At 44.8% G+C, this 16,646-nt stretch overlaps 1 protein-coding gene across 3 annotated transcripts in view; it reads right to left on the bottom strand.

Annotated features, from left to right (window-relative positions):
• Positions 1-2,086: 2,086 nt before the first annotated feature.
• Positions 2,087-16,646, bottom strand: part of LOC139683040 (uncharacterized) — an 89,381-nt gene continuing 74,821 nt past the window's right edge. For 2 of the 3 annotated variants that reach the window (XM_071577759.1, XM_071577756.1), the window contains exon 2: positions 12,779-15,004. The gene's annotated coding sequence lies outside the window, so the exon portion shown is untranslated. Of the gene's footprint in view, positions 2,854-12,778; positions 15,005-16,646 lie in introns of those variants that run through there. The other variant, XM_071577761.1, reaches the window with a different exon arrangement.

Below are 16,646 nucleotides of genomic sequence, written 5' to 3' on the forward strand. Positions count from 1 at the left end.
TAATACATAAGCTGTTGCTCCAACTCCTTCAGCTAATATTACTCCAGACTTAGTAACCTGAGATGGGATAATGGCCCACACAGATTGAAGAGCTGTGGCTTGTGCTTTTTCAGACTGAACTTCAATTTGATGTTGGGTTTGTGACACCAATAACATAGTTCCGATTCTATTCTCCCTAGATAAGGCATGGGAAATCATCGAAGATAACTGAAATACAAGAACCTGAGAATGTGATATTAACAGAGATGTACAATAAGGGGATGAGTTAGAGCATGGAACCATACTACATTGTCAGGGGTTATTATGTGAATGTTCACATCTACATTAATAGGCTGTGGTCCCACTATGCAATCCATTGGTGTAAACAATTCCATTTCCCCTGTGACTAATAATTTGGGAGAGATGCCATCTGGAAGATTTTAATCCCCACAATATTTTGTACTGGAGTTGTACAGTCATGCTTTTTTGGGCCTGTGATTCTTTCAGTTTCTTGCAATGCCCAAACTACAGCTTGAATTTATTTTTCTCTTGGGGTATGATGTATAGAGGAGCCTTGTAATGCCTTAGACCAAAATCATATAGATATTTTTTGACTTTTCAGTCCAGGCTTCTGCCATAATCCTCACAAGACTATAGCATCTAGAATTGTTGCTTCTAATTCAAAAGGATTTCCTTGCCTGGGAGTGTATAATTGGGCATGCTCAATTAAAATATTTTTGCAGGCATCAGAGGCTTCTTGTTTCTGTTTGGTCCATTGCCAAACAACTTTCTTCCTAGTCAATTTCTGCTCTTTTGGCATTTTACAGTGTCTTGGTTTTAAGACAATGTTTTCAGGGAAATGGGACCTTAGATGGAGTAGAGAATCCTCTTTCCCGGATTCAATGCAAATTTAGAAAATAAATTTGAGATTCACAAAGAATGAAGTAGGAACAAAGTAACAATTTTTACTGAAAACTAAAAGGCAAAAACAAAAAATAAATTACAAACACACAATAACAGAGAGACAATATCACCCAGAAAAAGTCTCTTTGTCCACTGCTGTGTTGTATGTGTATGTATGTATCTATGTCCAAACTTCGCAAACGAAGATTTGGGAAGGGCTCTCCCCACGTGGGTGTGCCCTTCAAGCCTGCGCAGTGGATTTTTTAGGTGAGGCACAGTGTGTGCAGAACTGGCCCCACCATTTAAGTTCTAAGGTCCATCTGCCATGGCCGAGCAAGCTTGGACGGTGACAGTGAAGTCCGTGGGACTGTCTACAGCAACCGGTACTAACTGGGGCTGACCCTGCTTAGCATCTGAGATCTGATGGGATTGGATGTCAGGGAGGCATTTAACTGCCAGGGGACAGTCCCTACTGAGACTCGAACTCACGACCTTGGGATCCGGAGTTCGGAATGCTCTCCATTACACCATGGGACTGCCAGACTGCTGTGTTACTGAACCAGTAACTGCAGTTTCCTTTGGTGCAGTTACAGCTGCAGCCAGAAGGTGGCGATAGTGGGCTTTTCTTCGTGGCAGCAGGCACTCCAGCAGCAGTAGAGGTAATGGCAGCCACCACACGATAGTGGCAACAAAATGGTGGCCGTGGCAGGCACAGCAATGGTCCTCACCTCTCAGCAGGTGGAATTGGCTCCAGTGGTGCAGTGTAGGGGGCAGCTGCCAGGAATAGGGAGGAAGCAGCTCCTCGTTGAGAGCTGAGTAGGGAACAGAGGGAGTTCATGTGATGCTAGTGGTTCTTATACCCCCTAAACTCTCACGCCTTTTCACATGATATACCACTCTCCTCCTGCTTCTCCACCTGGGAGGTTGGAGGGGGTGGGTATGTGCTGGATGCTTTGTGCCTTTTAATTGTCGGTGAGTTCCCTTGCACGGTGGTAATGGGAAAATTCAAGCAGGAACTTTAAAACCATAACAGCCAGGTAGTGCCTTGCTGGGACATGACAGGTGGGGTAGAGGGGGAAGAATTTTCTTGTGTAGGCACTAAATATTGCCAATGACAAAATGTTTCTGTCGCAGGTTTGGCCTAGCTTCTTACCAAACCTGGACTGCCCTCTCCCTCCCCCTTGAGTCCCCGTAGCAAAGGAAAAAAAAAACTGAAAAAAAACTGAAAAGAGAAGAACTCAAAAGAAACTGAACTGAATTAAAAAGGAATTATATTTTCCTGACATTTGCAAACACATATATACAATGTGTACACACCACGTGGGACCCCACCCCCAGGGAAAAGGGAAAAAGGGGAAAAAGGGAAAAAACAAACCAAACAACTTGTTAACCAGAAAAGAGGAAGAAACAAAACCAAACCTAAATAAATGAAACAGACAAATGCAATTAAAGGAAACAAGCATGAAATGATCTCACCCACATCCCAGGCCAGGAACACCACAAGAACAGAACAGACCATCCAGGCTTCTCCCACACCCAGCTCCCCGGAAGAAGGAAAACTAAACTCCTCCTCTGTTACATGGAAAACACATGTGGAATACTTGTGATGTCTGCTTCCTTAGTTACACCTAGTTACTGAGGAAGCCATGGGTCAAAACCATTACATTCTCCACCCCTTATTCCACACTGGTATTTCCACGCAATCCTTATATTCTTGCATTCGCTTATATCCCGCGCATATATACATATATATATAGTCCATATGCGGTCCTCTGAGGCAGATGTCTTGTCATCAAGGATCAACACCAGCATCAATTCAGCTTGGGTCCTCCGACTTTTGGTTAAAGTCACCGTTCCAAGTTCAGTACTGGTTCACAGATAGGGCTGCCTTATCGTTGGACATCATGGGATACCAGCATCAGCTTTGTCCGAGTCTCTCTCATCCGGTGTCTGGTTTCCTGCAAGGCACAACTCAAAGCACATAATTAGTTTTTCCCCAATTAATACAAAGCCCATTACTCCAAATTCATAAGCGCTCCAAAAGACACTCAGCAAAAAAGAGAAAGTATAACAGCAAAATGTTTCTACTTCCCTGAATGCAAACAAAATGCAAGCACAGGAACAGGAGCAGGGCCTAGCATAGTAGAGGAGCTGCTAGATGTCCTCCTCTTAGTGCAGCCATGATGGAACTAACTAAGCCACTACCACACACTGGATTTTACACCCTTTGAGATGATGTAGTATGGTATGGAATACAATATTATTGGCTGGAAGAAGTCAGCTGTTAGCTAGCTCAGCCCAGCTCAAATCAGCTGACAATCCTAGGCCTAGCTGAACTTTAAAACCTAAATTTAGGCCCACCTGGCTAAACCCATAACAGTTTCTGATGCTGTGATCCCATTTATTTCTTGTTGGGTGACACCAATGTGCTGGTTTAAAGGTAAACTGACAGGAGAAATGAACCCAACTCAAAAGAGATTACAAGTCAGTGTTGTAGTTTGGGATTATTATGTAAATTCTCTCCCGTGCCACTTAACTGCCCAGGCCAGCGGTTAACAAAAGAAGCAGTTAACTGTGATCGCTGGGGTGGGGGCAGGTTTGTCTCTTTTGGTTTTTTTTTTTGGATATTCTCCTCAGTCTTGGCTCGGTGGAACGGGGGAGTGGGGGCTCCAAGGAGGCAGGCTGCCCTGCTGGTTACTGCTGTGGTTTTTCCCTGGCTCTCTTGCCGCTGCCTACTTCGGACCACCTTTTCCTGCCGTGCTGCTGCCTGCCTTGGATTTGCTGCTGGTTGCTCGTACCTTTCTGCTTCTTGGATGGGGAACACAGGGGGAAGAGACTGAGTCCATCTGAAAGCCCACTGCTCGTCTGTTTCGCTGGAGAGGGACTGAAACTCACTCTGCAGCCAGCCAGGCTGTGACAAGGACACTTAAGTATAACCTTTTCTCCCGGAGGAAAACCTGCTGGGTTTTGTTGTTGTTTTTTTTTTTCTCTTATGGTGTTGGGGAAGTGGGTTGCACTAGTCTGTTTATATATATATATATATATATATAGCAGTTATCCTTCTTGTATTAAAATTCCTTTTCTTAAATTTGATAAAGAGTGGTGTGATTATTGTGGAGGAGGCCCCTCCCCTGCTTGTGGGTAAAACATTTTGGTTTTTCCCCTCAAACCGAGACATTTCTTGGCGCCCAACGTGGGGCTTGTAAACAAAGAAGGATAACTGCTATTTTGTGGCACCATGTGGGTCTTGAGCTTAGGGTTCATCAGGACCATCCTGTATAATATATTGGCTTTTTGTTGGTACAAATTCATGCCAAAAGGAGCGGCAGGTTTAAGTCTTATCAACAAATCAATGAGCAAAACTCAAATAGCCGCAATTATTAGTGAGTTCTTACTCTGGATTTATGGTGCCATGAATTCGATGCCTTTGGATGTCATGTGGGTGGTGCTCTCCAGGCTGTTTTCCTGCCGCAACCTAAGCTGCTACCTCTGGGGATTCAGTGATAATAGTACGGACCCTTGGGAAGGAACAAAGGGGAATCTCTTCTCCCAACCCTTTGTCCATTCCCCATTCAAGTCTGCTACAACAGCTTTTGAGATGTTTAAATTCTCCCTGGATGCCAGAGATATCTTGCTCTTTATGGTTTTTCTGCAGGGTTGTATCCCTGCAGCTTACAGAATGTTTGAAGGTAGGGCCAGGGTTTTTCCAGAATGCATTCAGAAACCTAGCCCAGTGAAGGGGGAAAAGCGAGAGAATAAAACCCCTGATGCCACAGTGAAGGGAGAAAAGGATGAGGCTAAACCAGGAGGACAGGCCAAGCCTATGGAAGTTGCCCCTATTCAGAAAAGGAAATATAAGACCAAATTAGACCATCCAGCAGACGATGAGGGGGCTGCTGCACCTCCACAGCAAGCAGACCCAGAGCCTGAGATCATCACTGAGTCATTGTCATTTGATAATCTCCGTAGTTTGCGGAAAGACATTGCTCGACACCCGGGTGAGCCCATCCTGACTTGGTTGATCCGAGTTTGGGACCTTATGGGTGAAACCTTACAACTGGATGGTGCTGAAGCCAGGTTTTTGGGGGCTCTGGCCCAGGATGTGGCTATTGAACAGGTGTTCGTGAGGGAATCAAAGCCCCTTTCACTCTGGGCACGACTTCTAACGAGTGTAAGAGAGAAGTTTGTTTATAGAGAAATCCTGCAGGAACATCATATTAGGAAGACTTGGAAGACGATGGAAGAAGGAATTTTACGTCTGAGGGAGATGGCAATGATGGACGTGCTTTTTGGAAGAGGTGGGCAAGCCAATAATGACCCTGACAAGGTCAGATGCACACCACATATGTGGTGGAACCTTTCACGCTCGGGGCCAGCTGAATACACCGATTTCCTGGCATCCATGTATAGGGAAGAGAACCAAGAAACAGTGGGCGCTATAGCAAATAAGCTCCGGATATATGAAGGCATGACCCACAGCCCAATGCAGGCCCGTATTTCTGCTGTAGAGACATTGGTTGAGAGTCTCAAGACGCTGCCTGCAGAGGTAAAAGCGATCAGAGAGGAAATTAGGGAAAGTCTCCAAGTGGCACCAGTGCGAATGAGAACCTCTGAAGTCAGAGCCAGACGCCCCCCAGCCAGAGGAAGTGGACAGACCTCACGAACTGAGATGTGGTACTTCCTGGCCAAACATGGAGAAGACATGGGACGGTGGGATGGGAAACCCACCCGTGCCCTTGCAGCCCGAGTACAAGAACTGAAGGAGAATGGAAGAAGGTCAGTGAGAGTAAGTGCAGTCCCAGTTTCCCATGGGCAAGAATCTGACCCACAGGAGGGCACCTCCCAGGTGTACTCATCGAGAAAAGGTTCTGACCGCTATGACCAGGATCAGTGTTAGAGGGGCCCTGCCTCTAGCCAGGTAGAGGCACGGGACAACCGTGTCTATTGGACTGTGTGGATTCGATGGCCTGGTACATCAGACCCACAAAAGTATAAGGCTTTGGTTGATACTGGCGCTCAATGCACATTAATGCCATCAGGACATGTGGGCTCAGAAACTATTTCTATTTCTGGGGTGACAGGGGGATCTCAAGAGTTGACTGTGCTAGAAGCTGAAGTGAGCTTGACAGGGAGAGATTGGCAGAAACACCCCATTGTGACTGGTCCAGCCGCCCCATGTATCCTGGGCATTGACTACCTCAGGAATGGATATTTTAAGGACCCAAAGGGGCATAGATGGGCTTTTGGAATAGCCACTGTACAGACAGAAGGGATTGAACAATTGAACTCATTGCCAGGTCTCTCAGAAAGTCCTTCTGCTGTTGGACTGTTGAAAGTTGAGGAACAGCAAGTGCCAATTGCCACCACGACAGTGCACCGTCGGCAATACCGAACGAACCGTGATGCTGTGATCCCCATCCATAAGATGATCCGTGAACTGGAGAGCCAAGGGGTGGTCAGCAAAACCCACTCACCCTTCAACAGCCCCATCTGGCCTGTGCATAAGTCTGATGGAGAATGGAGATTGACTGTGGACTATCGTGGCTTGAATGAAGTTACCCCACCGCTGAGTGCCGCTGTGCCGGACATGCTGGAGCTCCAGTATGAACTGGAGTCCAGGGCAGCAAAGTGGTATGCCACTATTGACATTGCTAATGCGTTCTTCTCCATTCCTCTGGCACCAGAGTGCAGGCCACAGTTTGCTTTTACCTGGAGGGGCGTGCAGTACACCTGGAACCGACTACCCCAGGGGTGGAAACACAGTCCCACCATCTGTCATGGACTGATCCAGACTGCACTGGAGAAGGGTGAGGCTCCAGAATACCTGCAATACATTGATGACATCATTGTGTGGGGGGACACAGCAGAAGAGGTTTTTCAGAAAGGAGAGAAAATCATCCAGATCTTTTTGGGAGCTGGCTTTGCCATCAAACGGAGTAAGGTTAAGGGACCAGCCCAAGAGATCCAGTTCCTGGGAGTGAAGTGGCAGGATGGACGCCGTCAGATTCCAACAGAAGTCATCAATAAGATCACAGCAATGTCTCCACCTACCAGCAAAAAGGAAACACAAGCCTTCCTGGGTGCCATAGGGTTCTGGAGGATGCATATCCCAGCATACAGTCAGATCGTAAGCCCTCTCTACTTGGTAACCCGTAAGAAGAATGATTTCCACTGGGGCCCTGAGCAGCAACAAGCCTTTGACCAGATCAAGCATGAGATTGCTCAGGCTGTAGCCCTTGGACCAGTCAGGACAGGACCAGACATACAGAACATGCTCTACTCCGCCGCCGGGAATAATGGCCTGTCTTGGAGCCTTTGGCAGAAGGTGCCTGGTGAGACTCGAGGCCGACCACTTGGATTCTGGAGCCGAGGCTACAGAGGATCTGAAGCCAACTATACCCCCACAGAGAAAGAGATCCTAGCCGCCTATGAAGGAGTTCAAGCCGCCTCAGAGGTGATTGGCACAGAAGCACAGCTGTTTCTGGCACCTCGACTACCAGTGCTGAAGTGGATGTTGTCAGGACAGGCTGCCTCTACACATCACGCCACTGATGCTACCTGGAGCAAGTGGATTGCCCTGATTACGCAGCGCGCCCGTATAGGAAAATCAAATCGCCCTGGGATCCTGGAAATCATCACAAACTGGCCTGAAGGTGAAAATTTTGGTCTAGCAGATGAAGAGGAAGAGCAGGTGACACGTGCGGAAGAAGCTCCACCATACAATCAATTGCCAAAAGAGGAAATACGCTACGCCCTCTTCACCGATGGCTCCTGTCGCATTGTAGGGACTAATCGCAAATGGAAAGCAGCTGTATGGAGTCCCACACGACAAGTTGCAGAAGCTACTGAAGGAGAAGGTGGGTCGAGTCAGTTTGCAGAGCTTAAAGCCGTGCAGTTGGCCCTGGACATTGCTGAACGAGAGAAATGGCCAAAGCTTTACCTCTACACCGACTCATGGATGGTGGCCAATGCTCTCTGGGGATGGTTAGACCGATGGAAGAAAACCAATTGGAAACGCAGAGGGAAACCCATCTGGGCTGCCGATATATGGCAAGATATTGCCACCCGAGTAGAGAAGCTGATTGTGAGAGTCCGCCACGTAGACGCACACGTGCCCAAAAATCGGGCCAATGAGGAACATCTCAACAACCAACAGGCAGACCGAGCTGCGCAAGTGAAAGTATCACAGACAGATCTGGACTGGCAGCACAAGGGAGAGCTGTTCTTGGCTCGATGGGCCCATGATGCCTCGGGCCATCAGGGCAGAGATGCCACTTATAAATGGGCACGAGACCGAGGGGTGGATTTAACCATGGACATTATCTCTCAGGTTATCCACGACTGCGAGACATGTGCTGCCATTAAGCAGGCTAAGAGAGTGAAGCCCCTGTGGTATGGTGGACGCTGGGATAAGTATAAGTACGGGGAGGCCTGGCAGGTTGACTACATCACACTGCCACAGGCCCGCCAAGGCAAGCGCTATGTGCTCACCATGGTGGAAGCAACCACAGGGTGGCTGGAGACACACCCAGTGCCTCACGCCACTGCTCGGAACACCATCCTAGGCCTGGAAAAACAAGTGCTGTGGCGACATGGCACCCCAGAACGAATTGAGTCAGATAATGGAACTCATTTCAAAAACAGCTTAGTTGCTACCTGGGCGAGAGAACATGGCATTGAGTGGGTGTATCATATCCCCTACCATGCACCAGCTGCCGGGAAAGTTGAGCGGTGTAATGGACTGTTGAAAACCACTTTGAAGCCGTTGGGTGGAGGGACTTTCAAACACTGGGATCAACACTTAGCAAAGGCTACATGGCTAGTCAACACTAGAGGCTCTGTCAATCGAGCCGGCCCTGCCCAATCAGAACCCCTTCACACTGTAGATGGAGACAAAGTCCCTGTAATACACCTGAGAGGTATGCTAGGGAAAACAGTCTGGATCAACCCTGCCTCAGGCAAAGGCAAACCCATTTGTGGGGTTGTCTTTGCTCAAGGATCTGGTTCCACCTGGTGGGTGATGCAGGAAGATGGAGAGACACGATGTGTACCTCAAGGGGAACTTATCTCTGGGTAAACGACTCATATTACTGTATTTGTAAACACTTAATTATTTGAAAGAAAATTTAAGTTTAATGTGGAGTATTGGCATGGAAGAGAATTTAGGGGTGGATAATGTTGTAGTTTGGGATTATTATGTAAATTCTCTCCCCTGCCACTTAACTGCCCAGGCCAGCGGTTAACAAAAGAAGCAGTTAACTGTGATCGCTGGGGTGGGGGCAGGTTTGTCTCTTTTGGTTTTTTTTTTTGGATATTCTCCTCAGTCTTGGCTCGGTGGAACGGGGGAGTGGGGGCTCCAAGGAGGCAGGCTGCCCTGCTGGTTACTGCTGGGGTTTTTCCCTGGCTCTCTTGCCGCTGCCTACTTCGGACCACCTTTTCCTGCCGTGCTGCTGCCTGCCTTGGATTTGCTGCTGGTTGCTCGTACCTTTCTGCTTCTTGGATGGGGAACACAGGGGGAAGAGACTGAGTCCATCTGAAAGCCCACTGCTCGTCTGTTTCGCTGGAGAGGGACTGAAACTCACTCTGCAGCCAGCCAGGCTGTGACAAGGACACTTAAGTATAACCTTTTCTCCCGGAGGAAAACCTGCTGGGTTTTGTTGTTGTTTTTTTTTTCTCTTATGGTGTTGGGGAAGTGGGTTGCACTAGTCTGTTTATATATATATATATATATATATAGCAGTTATCCTTCTTGTATTAAAATTCCTTTTCTTAAATTTGATAAAGAGTGGTGTGATTATTGTGGAGGAGGCCCCTCCCCTGCTTGTGGGTAAAACATTTTGGTTTTTCCCCTCAAACCGAGACAGTCAGAGTTACAATTTAATAAAAAGATTACAATAAAAACAATGATACAGAGAAAAAATTTGTTTTAACCCATAAAACCCAGATGTATACCCCAGCACCCTGGGGCATGAACAGAATGGTGTTCATAAGCTCCTGTGCTGAGTGCCACGTGATCCCCCTGAGTCCAAAGTAAAAGGAAATGAAAAACCTGTTGGTGTAGATGATGATTGCAGTCTGATTGAGAGTGACAGTCAAAGTCCTGTTGAGGTTCTGGTCCTTCTCTGGATCCAATGAGTGGTACCTGAAGTCCCAAAACCCCAAGATTATATATGCTCGGGTTCAGATGGGAATGTCCAGTACCTTCCCCAGGACGAGGAGTTTCACAATGAGTGATTTATCTCTGTGAGTCATGGGATACTTTTGGAGTCCTTGATGGCCCATTAGCACATATGACCTCTCAGGATGGGTGTGAAGGTGCTAATGCCTCCCCGGAGGGGAGTTATTATGGCTGAGTCATTGGTGTGAAGACAGGAGTGTTTCCTATCTCACAGAATTCTCTAACACCCAGCTTGTAGCCTGAGGTGTCAGGTGTGTCCTGAGCAGCTGCTGCAAATGGTCCATTAACAGTCAATGAGAAATTATATAGAGGGTGTAGAATACACAGTCTTGGTTACACCCACACAGTGATAAACTGTTCCTGGCCACTGTAACTAGGACAACCAGCTTGCACAAGATCCTTCCACATTTTTTTCCTTGTCACCTGTGAAGTAACTCTTTTCAGTTTTGCCACCTTATTTTCATTCACCACCCACACAGCTGGTTCTGAACTTCTAGCCTAAATTTCCCTTAGTGTATTTGCTAGGGCACCTGTATTACCAGTAGCACTCATGACTGCTGCTATAATCAAGTGTTTCAGTGAAACAGGCACTCCCCTCAAAAGTTGCATTATGATATTTTTTGTTACTGCTGCCCCATCCAGACTAGATCCTGTAATTAGTGCATGAGCCATCCCTATCTGCCACAGGAAACTAATACCTTCTTCCATTGTACACCAGTTTCCAATGGATGGCACTAATTCGACAGTATCTGCATATGCTGTTAAAACTGCTACACACAACCACTGATATAGCATAGGTGCAACAACATCCTGCCCATCAGGACCACATATATTTTTAATTGAGCATGCCTCTGTTGTATCTGATCATCACTAGCTATAGAGCTTAATAGATCTTTTTTCACCCATTAATAAGTGGATGGATGCAGCGCCAGTATCCCAAGCTTGCAAAATCCATGCCAGTATGCCTTCCTTGCTCTTCTACTGATAGATCTTTAAAAATCCCTTAAGTCTTTCAGGGTATAAGTACATGTCACCTGCACCCCTCCGTCCGGCAGATCCCTCTGCCCTTTCAATCATATGAGGAGTTGTGCTTCTACCACTTGCCTATCTGCTAAACCTGGCTCAAGCTCAATCTCAGAGTCCTAGGACTCACTCCAGATATTTCCATCCCATTCCTCGGCAACCCATGAAGATTTCATAGTGAGAGCACGAACTTGGGAAATCAAAACCTTACTTTTCCCATATTTATGCCTTCCTTTGTTAGCAATACGAGCCACCAGCCATTCTAAAGTGGATTTCTGCTTATAACACCTCTCTGCTTGAGTGGTAATTGTGGCAGATGAATACATGGACCCTGAGCTGTTCAGGCACAACGCAGAATCAGTTTATTAACAGTATTTATACCCCTCCCGGGAGGCGGTTACATTTCCGTATGTCGCGTGCAGTCCCCCACCAGTCAGTTCAAATTTATCTGGGGAGCATGTGTGGTTGGTCATTCTTCTGCAGCAGTTTCACTTCTGTCTGGGAAATGTAGTCTCTGTGTTCCCTTTCTGCCCCCAACTGTGACGGAGACGCCTGGCAATCCCTTTACCAAATTAATCCTTCCCCTACCATAATTACTTCTTGTGCAATCACCTTTCCATCCTTAGAAACTTCATGGTCAAAAGCTCTGAGACCAGTAGCTAATAGCCAGACCAAGCTCTCTGCTCACTTTCGAGAATACTTTGGTGCTGCTTTCCATGGCAATCTGTACGCAGTCATCTCAGTCGTCTGGGAGGTAGCAACCACCTGTGATGGTTTGATCCAGGCTTTCCCAATTAACCAGATGTAACTAGGGAGGAGCTTGTCTCCCAAGTATTTCTCACCTGTTCTTTCCCCTCCCACGGGACAAGGAAGGATATGAGACAGAGAGATAGGAAGTCGTTTTGTTTCTGGCGAGGGTGGGGAGCAAGAAGTTTTTGCTGCTCTCGGGCCCTTTATCAGAGCCATGCAGAAGATCAGAGAAAAGATGTGAGTGAGAGGGCGTGAGAGAGGGGGCTACTTTTCTTCTGAGAGTGGTTGGTGGGATTGTATTGTCCTGGTTTACTTGGAGGGTGGGTGGGGGTGTTTTGGTACCCATTGCTTTTGTTTTGTCTCTTTGTTGCCCCTGTTTCCCCCTTCCCTTTTCCTATTGTGGGTGCAGATTGTATACATATAATTGTGAACGTTTAGAAATATACATATATATATATGTATCTCCTGACCTAACTCAGTTTCTTTCAAGTTTTTTTTTTCCCCTTTCCTTTTCCCTGCTTTGAGGAGCGCAGGGGGAGAAGGGGGGGTGGCTCGGGGCTGGGAGGCCAGAACGAAACCTGTCTTGGTTCTGCATGGCTCTGATAAAGGGACCGAGAGCAGCAAAAACTTCTTGCTCCCCACCCTCGCCGGAAACAGAACAAGAACGACTTCCTTTTTTTTAAGAAGTGTTATTCCCAGCTGCAAGGTCATTTTGTTGATATACAATCCTCCTTGCCAGTCTTCTGCTTTTAACCCCTTCATTCCAAAACTTATTCACATAGTTTCCTCTTAAAATAAAAATATTTTTTCATTGCTAATACTTTCTTATCAGTTGAATTCTTATAATAACTTTTTTCACAATTTGAACTTTGTCATATTTTATTTATAAATATGTGTTGATTTTATATATCTCATTGTGGTGGGTTGACCCTGGTTGGATGCCAGGTGCCCATCAAAGTTGCTCTATCACTCCCCTCTGCAACTGAACAGGGGAGAGAAAATATAGTGAAAGGTTCATGAGTTGAGATAAGGACAGAAAGAGATCACTCACCAATTACCATCACTGGCAAAACAGACTTGACTAGCAAAATTAGCCGAATTTATTACCAATCAAAATCAGAGCAGGATAATGAGAAGTAAAACAAATCCTAAAAACACCTTCATTCCACCTTCCCTCCTTTCTGGGCTCTACCTCCTCCCCCCAGCAGTGGAGACAGGGAATGGGGGTTACAGTCAGTTCATCAAAGGCTGTTTCTGCTGCTGCTTCCTCAAGTAGAGGAGTCCTTCCCCTGCTCCAGTGAGGGGTACCTCCCATGGGAGACAGTTCTTCATGAATTCTCCAATGCGAGTCCTTCCTACAGGCTACAGTTCCTCATGAACTGCTCCACAGTGGGTCCCATTCCACAAGGTGCAGTCCTTCCAGAACAGCCTGCTCCAGTGTGGGTCCCCCATGGGACACAAGTCCTGCCAGTAAACCTGCTGCAGTGTGGGCTCCTCTCTCCATGGGTCTGCAGGTCCCTGCCAGGACCCTGCTCCAGCTCGGGCTTCTCACAGGGTCACAGCCTTCTTTCTGGCATCCACCTGCTCTGCCGTGGACATCCTCCATGAGCTGCAGGTAGATCTCTGCTCCCCTGTGAAGCTCCACAGGCTGCAGGGGGACACCCTGTTTCAGCATGGTCATCACCAGGGACTGCAGGGGAAGCTCAGCTCTGGTGCCTGAAGCACCTCATCCCTCTCTTTCTTTAATGACCTTGGTGTCTGCAGAGTTGTTTCTCTCACATGTTCTCACTCTTCTCTGAGAGCAATTAGTTCTGCACAATATTTTTTTTTCCTTCTTCAATATGTTATCACAGAGGTGTTACTACCATCTCTGATTGGCTTGGCTTTGGCCAGTGGCAGGTCTGTCTTGGACATAGTGGAAGCTTTTAGCAGCTTCTCAAAGAAGGTATCCCTGTAGCCCCCCCGCTACCAAAACCTGGCCATGCAAACCCAATACACTCATCCTTCTGTTTTCCATTTTTCTCATTCAGCATAAATCAAGTCTTTCATCTTGTGCTGTATTTCTTGCTTTTTAATTAGTTGTAAATTATTTTAAAGAAAACACTTTTTATTCTATACTTGTTTTCAAATTTGACTGAAACAGTTTTTCTGTGTATCACATTGTTTACACTTTTTATGATACAGAAACCTAGCTAAAATGCCCCTCTGGTTTTGATTGTATTTTTAAAAATACTTTCATTTATTATTTTTCATTTCTGATTAGGATTTCCTCATCTATCAGTTCAGTTTTTCATATTAACCTACATTTATTTGCTTTTTCTGAGACCTTTATCTTCCTATTTGTTCTCTGCATTAATAATGCCTAGAGCTGAGAAGAAAGAATACACATTCAGTTTGGCTGAGCGCAAAGTTCTCAACAAATTAGTCTTGTGCTCCCTTCTAATGTATTGCAAGCTTAAGTTAGAAATACTGTACTTCTATTTTTTGTCAGACATTTTATTTTTCAAAATTTTATTAAATGAGTGTATGGATTTTTCTCTCTAAAATATAAAGAGATAATAATTATGGGAAGATGTGATGCCCAGTCAAGAGTGTAATTTAGAGCTCCCAATCTTCTCTCATCTCCTCAAGCACTCCAACACACCTTGCATAGCTTTTCAAAGTCAAAAAGGGTTGATGAATTTAGAACAGCTCAGTAACAGAAAGAAAAACCCTGAAGCAAGCTACTTTAGACAAATAGAATAGCATTGTTACTAACATTAATCCTGATATTATAGAAAGGAAATGACTGTACAGTGATATGAATTATGGAAAGTAATCCAAAGTTTCATCTTTTTCATGTAAAAAATGATTTTTTTTTCTTGCATGCTAACTGCTAAACTAAATCATCCTATGACACTGGGCAATAATACAGAGTAATAAAACACCAGTGCATAATAAAAGAGCTGCAGCCCTTGAAGATCATTCATCTGCAGGAAAAGAAACCTGAGATAGAAAGAGATCACAGAATATGCTAAATTGGAGGGGACCCACAAGTATCATTGAGTCCAGCTCTTATTCTTGCAGAGGACCATCCCCAAGAGTCACACCATGTGCCTGAGAGTATTGTCCGAACGCCTCTTGAATTCTGTCAGGTTTGGTGCTGTGAAGTGATCAAGCTCTTGGGTATTCCTGAAAGAACAGAGAGGTAAACTCTTGAATTCTAGCTCGTTATTTTACCAGGAGTTCCTGGGAAATAAGTCAAAATTACTTTATTATGTTCTGGTTCTTTCATTCAATTAATTAAATAAGTATGAGGACATCTTATCTAGTCATCAAAACCACCTGACAAAAAATAGACCCTAATTTCACTCCCGTTAAAATAAACTTTGAAGTGGATATTTAAAAACAAATGCAGTAACATACAGAAATAAAACCATGATCATTTTATTACCAAGAATATATAAAATATAATATCATAGATTATAAAAAAATCCATAGAAAATCTTTGCAGATCCCTTAACAGTCACTTCCACATTTCCACTAGCTGCATTAATAATTGAATAATCAAAACTCAATTTTGAACACGCAGACGTGATAAAGTTGCTTGCTGAATCAGAGCCCATATTGTGGGCTTCTTACTTGCTCAGTCATCAGTGCTTATTGAAAAACTTATTAGCAGCACTGTGAGAATTTTGTGAATAACTGTTTGGTTTTATATGACCGAGGAAGGATATTTTCTAAAAGTCGAATCATGAAGTAAGGTAACAGAAAATTTGGTAAAAGAAATTTATGAATGGACTCTTGATCAAAAATTTATTGCCAATACACCTTTTTTATTTGATGCCTATCTCTTGTCATCCTCCCTTAAAGGCTGTGTCCCTCCTACCCCCACTGAACAATCTAAACTTTTGTTTAAATTTGGTTTGATTGATTAAAGAAAAAAATTATCCAAGTAAAACTTCCTTTTTAAAATATTGTAATTAGCATGTGTCTAGATAGTAACTTGGTACCATTTGTTTAATAGAGAAAACATGAGTATTTTGCGTGGTAGATATGGTTAGTTTGAGAATTTAATCTTAACAGTAAGATTACAATTTTGCTTGCATTTGTCTATGCATTTAATTGAAACTAATGTGCATGCCAATGGACCAATCCTGAGTGCACAAAAAATGGACAATTAAATCCATGTTTTTACTTATGCCATTCTTTCATCTGGAATTGCAAATAAATTCTCATTGTGCTAGAAACTCCTGAGAAGGCAAAATTAAAAAAGGAAGTTCTTGCCCAAATGAGGTCATAATGTTAAATACTGGCCAAATGTGAAGAGACATGTTCTGGGGAGTATTAGGGTTTTCTACTGTTATGGGTTTAGCCAAGTAGGCCAAGAAGTTAGGCTTTAAAGTTCAAATTAGGCCTGAAATTGTCAGATGACTTGAGCTGGGCTGAGCTAGCTAACAGCTGATTTCTTCCAGCCAATAATATTTTATTCCATACCATACTACATCATCTCAAAGGGTGTAAAATCCAGTGTGTGGGAGTAGCTTAGTCAGTTCTGCCATGGCCGAGGTACAAGCCGGACGTGATCCAGCTTTTGTCTTGGAGCAGGCCTTGCTCCTACACTTGCTGCCTCTGCTTGCATTTTGTTTGAATTCAGGGAAGTAGAAACATTTCTGTTGTTACTCTTTCTATTTCTTGCTATGTGTCTCTTAGAGTACTTACAGATCTACTGTAATAGACTTTGCTTTGTATTAACTGGGGAGTGGGAAGTTATGCCTTGTTATATATATGTAACTTGTGTAAGTGTGTGTTATATTGTAATATCCTCTTAATT

Source organism: Pithys albifrons, chromosome 26 (genome assembly GCF_047495875.1).
Source record: "Pithys albifrons albifrons isolate INPA30051 chromosome 26, PitAlb_v1, whole genome shotgun sequence".
NCBI lineage: Eukaryota > Metazoa > Chordata > Aves > Passeriformes > Thamnophilidae > Pithys > Pithys albifrons.